Below are 16,530 nucleotides of genomic sequence, written 5' to 3'. Positions count from 1 at the left end.
ACTTTGTGAATTTGAGCACTTTTTTTTAATGCGTGGCTTTTCCGGTGGGATCGAGTGCGCACGCGTGAACAAGTAGCGGCGTCCTGGGGCTATCTCAGTGACTTCATATTTCAGTCACAGATGCACAGACTACTTTTGGCTCACAACCAATGTGGCCGACACAACCGGAGGGATTTCTGCAGCATGAGCTCTACAACGCTATCGCTTTAGAACAGTCCTGCTGAGCTTATTATTGAACGAAATGATTATAAAAACAAGCAGACGAACCTGCGGTGATGAAAACATCGCGAAACAGAACGATGAAGCTAGTAGCTTTCGTTCGGCCAGTGAGACGACGTTCACTTTAAAAGACACGGATACTGCGGAGTTCTCACCCGGTGGGTGCTTGCTAGGCTCGCTGTATTTATTTCTCGCAGATTCTCATAGTGTAACGACGCTGTCCACGCGTTTACGGGGGCCGCAGGCCACGAGATGTGCCTCCAAACCGTAGACTCGAACGCAGTGAAGCCATTCCGGCTCAGTAGTGCAGTTTTGATAGAGAGATGGTCAACGTTATATAAGTAGCTGGAGGTGAGCGAGTGTCACAGCCATAAAATAGGTCGTAGCTGACGCCATCTGGAGCGACTGAACGATACTAAAAAAAAAAAAAGTTGCCTGCGGCGTTGTACCTTGACGCACCCGCACGGCTCCCTAGCGGATAGTTGGTGAGTCAGCATATTCAGTGATTACTTACTGATACCGGACGCCTAACATACGCTGATGCAAAGCATATAGCTACACAAGTACATAAAGACACATAGTATACATACATACATATAGAGTGAGCTCAATGAGCAAGAGTACAATAAACAATTCGCCACAGCAGCACGCACTTCCACGTGTTCACTCCATCATCGAAAACGCACAAGCTTATATAGCAATGAATTTTGACTGATCATAGCGGCAGAATTGACAAGTAATTTTTAGCCAACGTTATTACGTTTCGTGGTCGTACCACAACATGCGCACACATAAAGATATTGTATCTGATTCTTAGACAATTGGAAGTTTCTCAACGGTTGCGCAATGATGAACGGAAAAATTAATAGACTTTATCAGGTTTCCGAGAAAACGATGACTCAAGTCATGCATTGAATGCCAACAGAATTCTGAAGACTGCGTCATCTATCGACCACTGCCACAGACAATTTTTTTTGGAGCCTCCGAGAAGAGAAAGGCTTGCCGCACGCTTTCCATTTCGGAGGTCCCGTCTTCTTTTTCTTCCACTTGTCACTCAGAGAAGGCGCAGCATGCAGGCCAGACTTGGTCTTTGTTGTCGCGCCCACTTCGTTTAGTTGTTTAGTGTTAACGTTTGCTTGTATTCTATTTACATGCTTTACACAAGTACAGTATATAGTACACAGACATACTGTACACCACTAGCCCTTCAATTACAATGTTTTTGATGTGGTAACGGCTGTCTCAGTAATGTATATGTTTGTTACAACGCGGGTCGTGCGAGAGAAATAAGAGATGACCTCGCACCCAATGGTGTTCTTTCCTGATCGATGGCAGTGGTTGTTGGCGGTGCGGCAGCTCGATTACTTGAGTGGAGAAACTAGCGCTACAGTGCGCGAATTTACTATAACATTATAACATGCTGTGCCTACATACTTCTCAGCTTCAGACGCGTCTCGTGATTCACCTCGGGTGTCAACTTGTGGTCATTGTGCGTGCCACAATTGTGTTGTTAGCGCTGTGGCTGCGGTGGTTACTATTACTCTAGATTTGAAATACCGTTTTCACAGAGGTGAGTGAGAGTGTTAGCACTTACCAGCTGTGCACAGCTGTTACTACAAGAATATTTTGTGATGAGTTTAGACCGACAAAGGAGAATCATGTGGACGAGAGGGGCATACTGCACGCGTGCATAATTCCGTCCTAACTCCCGTTCCTACGTGGGAGCGGCCCGCGATGTTGCTCTGAAAGAGTAGCGTTTCTCAGGACCCAATAAAGTTCTTTGTCTGTCTGTCTGTTTCAGTGCTGGCATGGGCAATTCAAAACGCATGCGATTGAGAATTTGGTTTAATTGACAAAAGCCGTTGGCTTACTTTTCAGAAAAGTGTATTTATGATGATGTTTACAACGTTCCTGATGATTGTAACCCAGTCTGGCAAATAAACGTTCGGTGAAAATTTGCAGCTCGTTTCCCTTTGTGCTTTCACCTGCCTTGGTAGCATAGCCTCATTGGGTGTCGTGGGACTATGCTTGAGGGCGCAAGTTCGACGCCCGGCCACTGCGGCCATATTTGGATGGGGGGAAAATGCAAAGGACACCTATGTGCTTTTGTTTGCATTCAGGACAAAAAAAGACTTCAGTGGGTCAAAATTTATCCACCGACCCCCACGATGGCGTGCCTGACAATAATATGGTGGCGGCAGCACTTATAACCCCAGCAATTGTATATGATCGTGCTTTCACTGATGGACTGTGCAGTGTTATCACGTTTTTTAGAGTGTTGAAGAATTAACTGTGATGCGTTTTTATGCACCTCGTAGCCCCGCCGCGGTGGTCTAGTGGCTAAGGTACTCGGCTGCTGACCCGCAGGTCGCGGGTTCAAATCCCGGCTGCGGCGGCTGCATTTCCGATGGAGGCGGAAATGTCGTAGGCCCGTGTGCTCAGATTTGGGTGCACGTTAAAGAACCCCAGGTGGTCAAAATTTCCGGAGCCCTCCACTACGGCGTCTCTCATAATCATATGGTGGTTTTGGGACGTTAAACCCCACAAATCAATCAATTATGCGCCTCGTAAAATTGATAAGTGCTATTCGTGCCGTGTGAAGCTAGAAACGCGTATGCTCACCAAATATGTCAACACCAAAAAATCATTTTTTGTGTACAGTCTATGGTAATCGATAAAGCAAGGCTTTTTATAGAAGCAGAGCTCCTTGCACTCGTGACAAATTGGTAGTGTGAAACAACACGTGACACAAGCGAAAGTGTGGGGGAGAATTGTGCGAGTTCTTGGTGATAAAAACAAAAGAAGGGTTTTAACAATGAAACTAAAGTGTAAACGCCACTCCCGCATTGCTTGCATCAATCGTTGGTAAAAGTCATCGCACGCGACTGGCCGCAGCTGGCTAGGCTCGGCGTGCGCATGCGCTCGTGTAAGACCCGCGTGGTTGAGGAGATACTTGATTGATTGATATGTGGGGTTTAACGACCCAAAACCACCATATGATCTCGAGAGACGCCGTAGTGGAGGGCTCCGGAAATTTTGACTACATGGGGTTCTTTAACGTGCACTCAAATCTGAGCACACGGGCCTACAACATTTCCGCCTCCATCAGAAATGCAGGGTTTAGGAGAAACCTGAACGATGTAAGAGAAACTTTGTTTCTTTGTTCCTTGCCGCCAGAGGGCGCGACCGATAAGGCGCTCGAAACGTAGAAAGTCGCTGCACCGAAGGTGAAACGGAGGCTGTTTCGTCATTCTCGCTCCTTTTTTTTTATAATGTGATACCTAATTTGGAATATGTGAAGCTAGTGAAACGACCATGAGCGCACCATGAGTGTGGCGTGTATTTCTGACTTACATGACATGCATGTCATGATTTTCACGTTAGAGTCTGTAAAATGTGTTCGTCATGCAGTCATGTCTTGCCGCACCAGTTTTGCAGTATGTCATGTAAGAAAAACCACTGCAAGAGCAGCAAGACCATGAATTATGTACGATCACTTTCATCACATACTTTTCATAATTTTAACCCTTTACCAGCAGATCCACAATATTGTAGACCCAAGAAAAAAACCACTCCTGTTCAAAATGCATGTATAATGTGAGCTTGCTTTGCTAAACTTAGTGAAAAAGGACATTTGCTCTTTATTCTAGTTTCTAAATAGGAAAACAGAGAGCGCCAGTTGATGCTATGTTTACAAGAATGCAGTAAGTGTGGCTCGCTGACGTTCTCCGCGACGACGAATTTCTGCCTCACGTTCCAAGAGCCCCAACAAGGTAAGCGAACCGAGATTTTTTAAATAGGTAGAAGGAGGTATGAGGAACCTATGGTATGAAAGTCATGGCGTTATTTAGTGTAGACGCTGAGGAAGCAGCCCGTTACCGTGGTCCACAATATTGTTGAGCTGCCAGGCAAGGGTTGCGGAACACCACGCGCGTTGTAGAATAGCATGGCTTCTGCGCGCTTCGGGTCGCGCGCTGTTAGCGTTGTAATTGTTTGATGCCGTAGAATTTTCACCGCAAATAAAACCAGACAAGCTATTGCGCGTGCAGTTACAGCCATGAATACTGAGTATTTTTCCCCATCAAAACTTTGTGCCAGGAATATGGTTTTTTTTGAAAGTGGAACGACGCGAGTGTATTTTCATAGAACTCACTGATCTTATTCTTTGCAGGAAGGGATAAAGACATCTTCTATGGAAAGTGGGGCGCGGACAATGTGCTAGAGTGAGTGAAGCACGTACAGATGAATAGATGGACAGACGGACAGGCCGACAGAGAGACAGAGGGACACACAGACAGACAGACACACAGATGGACGGACGGATAGAATTAAGAACGAGCGGAGGAATGAAAGGACGGACGAACAGACGGCCAAACGGACTGAAGCAAGAACAATTGGATGAACGGAAGAATGAAAGAACGGAAGCATGGAAGCACGGACGCATGGACAGACTGAATAACGAAAGCACGGACAAACGGAATCACGGAAGCACGGACGCATGGGCAGATGGACGCATGGACAGACGGAAGCACTGACAGAGGGAAGCACGGACAGACGGAAGCATGGACAGGTGCAAGCATGGACCGACGCTTCGCCCCACTCATCATCATTCACTCCGTGGATATGCTGTGATTTTTTAGAGCTCTGCCTATTTACCGTTAACTATAGCAGATCAACAAATATGTTGACCTCCTTTAACCTTCTTAGTTTTTTACGAAGCATCATGAAACTTGTTTGGGTGGTTCTAAAGAACAAATGAATCAGCGAAAAATTGTTACCACCGTTTTTTCTTATCTTGCCAGTTCAAGGGTTAATGTTATGACTAGTATTTTATGCTCGTCATACAGTCATGTTCTGCCATACCAACTTTGATATCAGTACCATTGTCTAAATGGCCAAGAAAGCGAAAAGTCGTAGAGGGCAAGATAGATAGATAGATAGATAGATAGATAGATAGATAGATAGACAGATAGATAGATAGATAGATAGATAGATAGATAGATAGATAGATATGCTCAAAGTCGCCGAACTTTGCTAACAAATGCTTCACATTTAAAAATGGCTACAAGAACCCGCATAGCGTTAAAACGCATGTGGGAGATTTGCGCTTCTTATGAAAGAAAAACACCACGTGCAAACACGTCACCGCCACCACTCAGTCAAAATTTTAACAGTGCATTGACGTCATTGTGTCATTGTCGCGCTATTTTTTTGCGAACTCAACACGCGCTTTTCAAAAGCGTGTTCGTGGGCATTTGACCTCTTTTGAACAGGTTCTTTCGTTCCACCTGCAGCATGAAAATTTCCCATCTCGAAGGCAGCAAAGGTGCAGACGCAGCACTCTCGTTCTGCTCGTTTAGGTTCTGTCCAATATTGCAGATAAATGTAAGGACAGGTTCTCACCAGGGGTGTTTGCATCATGGCGCAACGCGGCTGCGAGTGGCTACTTCGGGAGTGAGGTGAAATCAAATGCGTGTTATCTTATCCACGTGATATCACTTTTACCTTAGGCGCGCGTGTGTGCATAGACTGCGTGATAAAGTTGATACACTCATCGCGCCGCACGACGTGACTACAGCTCCTCATCAAGAGGAAACGTGGTGGGCGTACCCAGTCTTCACCGCGGGTGTCTGTCAATCAAAGTGATTGATTCGTGAACTCAGGTACAAATTCATTGATTCTGAGAAGGCCCCAGTTGAACTCGCGACTGTCGTGATGCTGGTGTGGCTGTCAAGCATTTGATTCGGTGAATGCTAAGCGGCAGCTTTTTTGCATATAAAATATTTGGTGAGCTTACAATACTTCTGCAAGGCTGGAGTCGCTAAGCTGGAGCTGAAGCAGTATACTCATGTGATTGCTCAGCTTCAAAGTGAAGATCACATCAGCTCTGTCTTAATTTTGATTGCACTAATTGACTAGGGCTTAACGACCATTACACTGAGCTGTTTTGCCTTCATTGATATGGCTTCAATTAAAGGTCAATAATCTTATTAGCAAAGCCATGATTAGTATGGAGCTGTTGAACGTAATCCTGATAAGCATGATAATACATGTCATCTTGTTAGTAAGGGCTGATAAATATGGTATTACTTGCGTGCTCATTATCAACGTGGCAATAATTAGCAAGGTTTAGTTAGCTCATGAAATAGCATGCTTTAGTTAGCCCGGTCATAGTTTTACATGGCTTTATTAGCATGGTCTTCTTAAATTGTAGCCTAATTACATTTGCCCAGGCCCGTAGCCAGAAATGTTTAGGGGCGAAGCTCCTTAGGCCGTGAGTTATTCCTTCCTCTGTAGTTGTAGTCGTATGTAACCACCTCCAGTATATGAGTTGCTCAATAGATGGTGCTGTGTGCATATGTCTTTGGGAATATTATAACTATATGGCGTTAGCAGTTCTCACAGCATATGCATGGAGTAAACTAAGATGAGTGGGGCCAAGCGTCAATCCGTCCATCCATGTGTCAGCCCATCAGTGCATCCATTCATTTGCCCATCCATTCATCCGTCCGTGCTTTCATTTGTCCATCCGTGCATTCCTGCTTTTGTCCGTCCGTCCTTCCGAGGGTCAGTCCATGCGTCCCTCCATCTGTGCTTCCATCCGTCCGTGAGACCATCCGTCTGTCCGTTCGTACTTCGGTCCTTCCGTCCAGGCGTCAGTTTGTCCATGCGCGTTGGCATCCATTCATCCGTGTGTGTCTGTCCGTCTGGATGCATGGACGGACTGACGCTTCGCCCCACTCATCATCGTTCAGTACGGTGACATGCAGTGATTTTTTTTCGGGGGGCGCACCTTGATTTCTTGAGGGGCACCCCCTTAGAATGGTTGATTTCCGCTCTGTATGCCATGGCGAGAAAAATTTCGGTTGGGGGGGGGGGGACATGGTCCCCGTATGCCATCTCTTGGCTACTCTACAGCCTCGGCTACTATAGGCTCACTACAGCCTTACCACGACTTGGCGTAAAAAGCTTGGTGATAGCATGTCCTGGCCTAACTAGCTAAGTATACCGTCCAGCCTAATAGCTTAAGTGCCGGCTGCATGTGGCCGGTTGCTAGCCGACGATGACAATAAATAGTACGCGCACCGGCCCAGCAGCGCGGTAGAATGTAAGGGCTGATCATGATTATTAAGATGTGGTCTCGCATTTAGCTGTGGTCGTGATGTTTTAAGGCGCTTGGCTGGTACTAATCTCAGAGGACATAGCACTGATTATTCTAAAACAGAATCACTAGAGGTATTAAAAGCTTCAAAATAAATTTGGACACCCTATGACTCTGAAAACTATCATAACAAAAAGTTAATGACACATTTACTGCATGGGTGCACCTTTGCACGCAGTGAAACGACAAACAAATGAAAGAAGGTGCCTCTGGTTTAAAAACACCACCCAACTTAGTCGGCCGTCGTTGACACGATGATTGGTTCTATTGTCCCAAATGAAACGCAGAGTGCTGAGGGGTGGATTTGACTTTTTCGTACTGTTGGCTCATTCAAAAGAGGGTTTCGCCAGAACACAGAAACATCCCGAGTTGCTCAAAACTCGGGTGAAACGTAGTCGATCCTGCATAGCACCCCAGGCGATTGGACGATAACACTTATCGAAGGTGAGACAAAGCTTCTGTGGAACAACTACATTAAAAAATGGAGAATGCTTGAGGTTAGCCTTTAAGAGTGGTCCACTGTAGCGTAATTGGGCCTCGTGCGCATCAACCTTCTGAACTGTACCTGCTCCGGTGCATGACGTAAAGGTGTGAACGTTTGTGCGCGTAACAATGACCGTTTCCCGCTATACGTTTCATAGTTCCCAAAATACATCAAAATTATTTATTTCGTTAGTAAGCGAAGGCTCAACCACGTGTCTGTGGAGCATAACGTACGAAGCTACGAACTTGTAGGTGGTTCTACTACTGATGATTATTTAGTATATCTGAGTGTATTGTAGTTTGAGGTCCTTAAGAAACCCATTTGTTGTTCCATTGACATAGTTTGACGCCTGGGGCAATTCTAAGCTTCTGCAACGCAATATATGATGTACTAAAGAGACTACCTCTGCTACAAGACAATCATATAGTGTTTTTTCTATAGCAGTTTTAATCAATATCGTCGCTATTGCCACTGTGCTGGTCAATGTGCAGTGGACGCACAGTTAGTAATATTTTAAAGAGAATAAAAAATGCCTACGCATACTGGAGCCAAAACATGTTAAGGTCTTCTAAAGCCATGGCTGTGTCTATCCTCTGTGACGCGTTAATTGCCACCTTTGCGAAATACCTGTTACTTCGTCCTGGCAAACATCCCACTATGCCCCATCACCGATCCACCACTTATTCACCCATAAAGCACCTCTTCACACAAGAACAAGAACAAAATAAAAGATGATTTGTATAATATACGCACAGTCTTACGTCTTTCTAGGGATGTAATGGGAAACTTTCACGGGGAGTCAGCATGGTCGTAGCCTGTCAGCGACATTCAAGTGTGTGTGTTGGCGTTGCGTAGCAGTGTTTCCGAACCACTGCGAATAAGTCAAAATAGTATACGCACAGTTTTACGTTTTTCTAATGATGCACTGAGCTAACACTCACGGAAGAGTTATTATGTACAACTTATGTGTCCGTATCAAGATTCGCCTGCTTATTGTCATTCGTTCTATGGATATGACGTGATTTTTATTGTTCAGGCTGCTCTAAGTTGCCGAAAACCATAGATGATTTTTTATATTGGTGAGAAGGATTTTCCAGTATTTCTTGTGAAGAGCTCAAAAGAAAGATTTTCCTAGTTACACCAAATACAGTAGAAGGTACGCGAGCCATTGTTTTGCTTTTTAAGCAGAATAAAACTAGTGTCGAAAAAAGAGCTCATCGATGTTGTGAATCTCATCTAGTTCTTTATTTTGTCATAAAATAAATAAACCTAATGAGTCCTTCTTGCTTCATGCGTGAATAATAATGATTTATTGGTTTTGTATTTGTGCGATGGCGTAACCGAAATAGTTCAAACGTTTAAGAAAATGGTTGCCTGATATATCCAGGAAAAGCACGAATTCAAGAGAAATGGATTGACCAAGTTTATCATCCTTACCGGAGATTTAAAAAGTGAAGAAATTGTAATGAAGACGTAGTGGTAATTGAAAAGATGTTGCTTTAAAACGTTCAATATAGATACAGAAAAGTTTCATCCGGCAGTGGCTCTTTTACACCTCAGCAAATTTAAAGAGTACCATCGCGGACGCTCAGGAGAATCACACCGACAGTGCTAACGCCAAAAGTATAAGAGCCATGGAAGCAGCCCATTTGATTAAAAGCTTCCGAAGAGGTTATACTAAAGAAATTTTCTTCTCAACACAGTTAGTATAAGACACCAAATAGCGGCGTGTTGTGTGTAGAAAAACTAAAGCGGCTGCTGGAGAGCGCGAGTTGAGTTCACGACCCGTCATTCAACGACGCCAATCGGTTCCGCGAAGGCGAACGCAGAAGACCCGCGCATGGAACGAAAAGAGACTCCTTTGTTCACACGGGTCACGATAAAGCCATCAAGGTCGCCTCCAGGTTGGGACAAATAAGGGAAAGCCTACTGAAAAGTGCGTCTTACAAGAGGCAGGCCAAGCGCGGTCATCGGGTTTTAAGTCATATTTGGCATACACGTGTGCTGTTCACAATGCCGCGTGGACGTGACCACTGGGCTGACCGAGACATATAATCTGTATCACACATCATGTGCAACGTTTTGGAAGCTAGCGCAACTTTTTGTAGTCGATGCGTTTGCAACAAAAAGTAGTTCGATGTTCTTACCACCAATAATTTAATTCTTCTTTCGTTATTACGGCGAGAAGTAATTTAAGGTAGTATGTGGCTTACAGACAAAAAAGCCATTTACCGCCTGTTATTATGTGGCTGTATAGCTTAGTTTTCACGTGACGTCACATGCAGGATCCTCTACACTGAGTATGTCCTGATGGCGGCCACCTGGGCTATCAGTGTCAGTGCAACATAGGTCACCACAGGGTCGTGTAGTCCCCACGTTCTTTTGGGCTGACCCCGCTTTGTTCTGTTCGTGAGTCGCGCCAAAGGGACGCACAAAAACACGTGAGGGTGAACAGGCACTAATCAGATGTGTGGCAGCTTGGGCTAGTTGGTATGGCATGACGATAGTTATAGCGCGAGAACAAAACGACGACACAGAGACAAGAAGGACACGTGTCTTTCGTGTCCTTCTTGTCTCTGTGTCGTCGTTTTGTTCTCGCGCTATAACTATCGTCATGACTAATCAGATGTGACGCGAGTGACCACGAAACACTGGGAGTCATACGTTTCGCTCGCCAAACTTCTTGCATAGCTTCCACAGCGTCGCACGTGATGTATGTACGTTGCACCTGATGACAGGGGAAGAAACGAACTTCTTTTCCTCCGCTATACGTCATTACCGAGTGTTGTGAGACTGGCGGGAGGCCTCGCTGTGGCATGCACACCTGGTCAGCGACTCAGTGCACAAAGTCGGACGGTGTACTCACCGCTCTTAAGGAGTCTTCTACGAAGTGACGTTTATTGATAGCTGACGGAGCTCGTGCGTGAGAACGGCTACCGACGGAGGTCAGCCTATACACGGCCTGGCATGGGAAAGAGTGCGCAGGCTGAGAACCTATCCCCTCTCGTGATATGTTTGGTAACATGGGTTATACCATTGAGTGCCTGTTATGGGAGTGTTTCTGCGATTGGTTGTGGCGATGCGAGCTTGTGTGGGTGCGAGCTGGTGATTGGCTTGCGTGGAAACCGTTTGTTCTCCTTATGGTTGAAAAGAGAGTATTTGGGCGTAAAAACAGAAAGGAGGCTCGGGCAGACGCCTGAAACTGCAATACAGCCTCTCTTCACCGGACTACGACTCATCTTTCGCGCTGTCACCGAGCACTCGAGTCATCGAGGGGCACCATTTCCGGACCTCAACACCTTCTTACCTTAGCTGGTGTAGAAGCTAGCCGAGGAGTATGAAATTAGCTAACACTATACTACTTCACAGATTAGATAGCCCACCACCAACCACACCCTAAATTTCTGCACGGCTTTGAACCTTCAGGCAGCTTCACACTAGTAATAAAAAGTTTGAAGAAAGCGCGTAGCAAAGTGAACAATTTTGTTTTTGTTTAGTTCTTAACCTCTTATTTTGTTTATATTTCTTCTGTATATATTTGGTATGTTCTTTTTGTCTTTGTTCACTTATATTTCTTTCTTTCTCGATATATATCTCGGTATATATGTGTATACTTCTCTTTGTCACTTGCTCTACCTTTTTCATTTCTTTTCTTTTTTTTGCTGTCTCTCTCTCCCATGCCGCTTTTTTTCCCTATTTCTGCCTACATATTTCGCTCTACACTCACAACATTTCAGGGAGTACTGCAAGAGCAGAGGGACTGTGTTACTATCCCCAAAGTTCTTCAACTCCTTGGGAATGTAGGGCAGAGTTGGCCGCGGAACGTACTTTTTCGTTGAATACAGAGTAAAAGAGACTGCGAACTCTCTGCTACTCAAGTGGAGTTCGCAATCTATACACCTTTCGTAACGATGAGGCTGAATGAGATCTGGAACTCCATCCTTGCTGCGTAGTACAATCGAGTGCTTGCGTATTACAACTGACGCCGCAAAGCCATATACCTCTCTCGTAACTATACGCCTTTGAGCGTAGACCTCTTAGATGTAACTTTAATGCATCAAGTAATAGGATAACTTTCACCATGCTTGTGTGATCATGAACGTTTAGTTCCCGAAGCGCCAGCAACAACACCTTCGAAGCAAAGAACAGCGGCAACAACTAAAGCGCAGCCAAAAGTTAGTTTACAGCAACAAAAATTGCTACTAGAGTAAGCTAAAAGAGTCAGCACATAATGTAAAAAAAGGTAAACAAAATTTCTACAGTGGGGCTCAAGCGCACCACCTACGTATGATTAGGCGGGTACTCTACGACTACGCCACGTTGTGTCATGCTCACTTCTTTGTCAAAAAAATTGTTGAAAGAAAAACAACGTCGTTCCGCTTCACGGGTCGTAGTTTGACCACATACGTCATTTTAGTTTTTAACTAAACCTTGCGTCTTCATGAAATTGAAACTACTGGCATCCACGCATTACATGCCACTAATGCGAAGACGCCAAGTTTATTTCACGATTCACAACATAGAACAGAAAATATGCAAAAATTACCAGGAACCTGGGGCAGATGATTTACTGCCGAGTGCAATAGCCGTTACTCGCTTTTTCTGCTGGTTCATGTGCGCCAAAGTTTTATATCGAATGGTATGCTCGATAAGTACGCGCGTAGATGATTGAATCACAAGTACTTTTATGCGCAAGCGACGATACGCTATAGTGCAGCGGCCGTATTAGAGTGTACTGATTTGATTCTGTAAACTGATAGCTGGAACTACGTATCCGACAGCTAAAAACCAAATTGTATGTGCACTAAAATGTCTCATCGTGGTACTTTTTGAACGCACATCGAACGACAAGCCTGTGTTTCCACGTATGAGTCGGCGAAGTTCCAACGAGTGCACCCGGCGGCTGTCGGTGGTGGCCCATGTGCGCTGCGCCGCAGGCTGAAAGCGCGTCGCATCGATGATCATCGCTCCTTGTGCGCACAGCGAACGCAAGAAACAATAGTTTATTCAAGTTAACCGATGGCAAGGGTCTACTGTGCAGTCATTCTTACTCCCCGGCATAGCAGCCCCGCCGCGGTGGTCTAGTGGCTAAGGTACTCGGCTGCTGACCCGCAGGTCGCGGGTTCAAATCCCGGCTGCGGCGGCTGCATTTCCGATGGAGGCGGAAATGCTGTAGGCCCGTGTACTCAGATTTGGGTGCACGTTAAAGAACCCCAGGTGGTCAAAATTTCCGGAGCCCTCCACTACGGCGTCTCTCATAATCATATGGTGGTTTTGGGACGTTAAACCCCACATATCAATCAATCAATCAATCCCCGGCATAGCACATTATAAAACCCAGAAGCGCCGATGGCATGTATGACGAACTCGGCCGGTAAGCTAGGCCTACGTTCGCCGGGAGCTGTACTCGTATGGGTGACATTTACTTGGACCTATCTCGGCGCAGGTGGCTCGAAAAGGTTGACGTTTGAGCAATCCGCAAGCCTTCCATTATTGTATTATAGTTTAGACGAGATAAGTGAAACTATAAGGATTGCCAGAGATTCGTTGAGTGGTTTTGCCGACCAGCGTTGTTTTTCTGGCGTACTAGTACACACAGCGGCATCGCAAGTCGGATCAGACGCCAGATCGTAACGTTAGTAGATTATTTTTCGGCCAGCACTGCTGGCAGATTATGCCAACTATGTTTGTAAGCGCCTAAGTACAACTCTCGGGCTTCGGCCCAAGTGGCTTCACCACATTGAGCCTATATGACAGAATACCAGCTAATAATTTGAATTTAGTTTAAAAATGGTGTTGTATATCTTGTAGTTTTAAAATAAAAGGTCGACGTGCCTACGGAGTGCCTACCAATACCCAGATCGTTACACATGCTATATGTGTATTTGTTCTTCAAAACGCGTAGTGGAAATGTAGCGCCACTTGCACTGGATGGGGGCTAGACACCATGAGTGTAAATTCCGGTTGCTGTGTGAATGGTTGTGCGTAGGGCGAGAGGTATATGTATAGTGTTGTTGTTCGCTGTGTTGCGTAGTAATATAATGTGTATGCTGATATCCGTCCTGCATATGTGGCGTAAGCTTGAAGCCATCTATGCAGTCCACTGCTTTTACAAAATGCTCGACATAATTTTTTGAGTCGATAGTCCAGGCGCAGCAGGAGTGATTCTAACCTTATAGGGAGTTGATGCACTCAAGCCCTACCACATTGTAAAAGTCTGTGAGAGAGTAGGGCAACTCCCGCAGAGGGTGTATAATCTCTATTTCAGAAGCGCGACTGTACTCTGGCGAGGGAGCTTGTTCACTCTCGTTCAGCCAGAGTACCAGCATTCTGTCGAGAGAGTGTGCTTACTCTGTGCAAAAGGGAGTGAAATATGCGACAAGCCTCTACTCCCGCAAAGAGAGTTGCCTGCACTCTCTTCAGGCTGTGAGTGTAATTCCTTGATTCACTCTCTTGCATTGTTTCTCTTTTGTTTTCTTCCATTCAGTTCTTTATGTTCCACTTTATATGTCACGTTTGATTGTCTCCTCCTTGTCCTTCTGTTTTCCTAATGCTCACTTCCCACCCTGCCACAGTGGTCAAGCGGCTAAGGTCCTCGGCTGTTGACCCGCAGGTCACGGGTTCAAATCCTGGCTGCGGAGGCTGCATTTTAGATGGAGGCGGAGATGCTGTAGGCCCGTATGTTCAGATTAAGTACGCGTTAAGGAATCCCAGGTGGTCTAAATTTCTGTAGCCCTCCACTATGGCGTCTCTCATTATCATACGGTGGTTTTGCGGCTCTAAACCCTACATATCAATCAATTATTTATTCACTTAATGCTCACTTTCCTTTTCCGCCCCTTGCTATACTTTACTATAACATATAAGACAATGGTACGCTGTCCAAGTGTGCCTGGCTTGTCAAGTCCTTACGACGCTCGCCTTCTTATATTGCTCTTTCTCTTGGTACTCCTTACACCAACCATCAGATTCGTTGCTGGCCACTCCTATAAGTCGGCGCCCATGTTCGATGAGCAAAGCAGAAAAGAATGAAGAGATCACGTGCCAGTCCATGATGAGAACCTATCTTTGAACTGTAACGTTGGTAACCGTTCCACTAATAAAGCTCCCTGGCTTCATGGGCAAGATGGCAAACACAAAGTTGGCGGCCTACCAATATATATATATATATATATATATATATATATATATATATATATATATATATATATATATACAATAGATCCATAACCACTATTTTGTATATAATCTTCAGTCTTTTTATTCTGAAACCTCACTTATTCTAAAACTTTATAATACAATATAAAAGCACTCCATTCTTGTTCAACCTCCCACGGTGGGTGCGCGCAACAGTTGATAGGTGAACAAGAACAACGACAGTAGCTGTACCCCAACAGCAACTGGATGACAACGAAGAGGACAAAGAGCAATAACATGTTTTAATCACCAGTTAAGGCTTTTTCCCTAATGAGCACTTTCTGTGGCTAGCCAGAAAGTAAAGATCCATTCTTTTTGACATATAGGCAATTTACTTCAGCTCGAAGATGAAAGATAGAAAGTCTTTTACAAGCTCTATAAACTGATTTATTCTTGGCCATGATTTTGCCTTTCATAGTGTTTACTTCTAGGTTTGCGGGTGCGAAAGTTTTCGTGGCTGTGCGGAATTCTCAGAATGAAAGCAAGAGGCTAACAAGTAATCTATAATATTATCAATGTGCGTCACACATGCATGAATTTCATCTTATCTATTTGTTTTTTCATTATGTTATTTATTACTAGTAACAAAGCTTCATATTTTGTACATTTCAGTGAGCATCGAACTTTTATAATAAGTTCTTGATATTTTTGTTTTATGACCTCGTTATTATAAAATTCTATAAAGTTTGATAAAACCGCTCAGTTCTTGGTCAAGCCACATCAGTGGGTATGAGCTACAACAGATGTTGAACAAGAACAAGAACACCAGTTCTCTGTAATCTCCGATACATTCATTTAGTCTGGGCACCTGGGCACAAATGTTTATTTTAAATGCAATAGCCCATTTTCTTTCGAAGGTGTCACCTTCCACGCGGATGACTCCTCTTTTCCCACTTACAGCACGCACCACGGTGGTGGGATTTCCCCGATCAGGCAAACTTCATCAAATCTGGCACTGACTACTCTGCATAGACAACCACCTGTTATCTCCCTGGTACAGAACCTGGCAAAATTAAGGATGATGGCAGTTGCCATCACAAAATTTCGTTGCCTTGTTTCGTCCCTCCATTTTACTTCAATATACCAGGTTCGGTAAATCGCCCTATGTGCTCAGGAGGTGCTCAGGAGGAAACGATTGATTAATTTTGATCACCTTATCGCCGATTCAATGCATTCAGGAGAAACATACTTGTACCACCTTTCTGAAAACTGGGCTTGTAGTTATCAAAAGCTTTCTTTGTGCGCCACTACTCTGGGATACAGTGGCAGGCATGCTCTCTTTGACGCTCAGGAAGATACCATTATGATTAAAATAATCTCTGGCTAATTTTTGCACGCTTTAATACACGTTTACTCTAGTTGTGCCTTCAAATTATAATTATTAGGTATAACGCCTGGGAATATTACAATGTAAAAAATATCAAAAAATACCTTTACTCTCGCAATCTCTTCCGTTTGGGATAAGTCA

Source organism: Rhipicephalus microplus, chromosome X, assembly GCF_043290135.1.
Source record: "Rhipicephalus microplus isolate Deutch F79 chromosome X, USDA_Rmic, whole genome shotgun sequence".
Taxonomy (NCBI): Eukaryota; Metazoa; Arthropoda; class Arachnida; order Ixodida; family Ixodidae; genus Rhipicephalus; species Rhipicephalus microplus.
Note: the sequence above shows the minus strand (reverse complement) of the source record.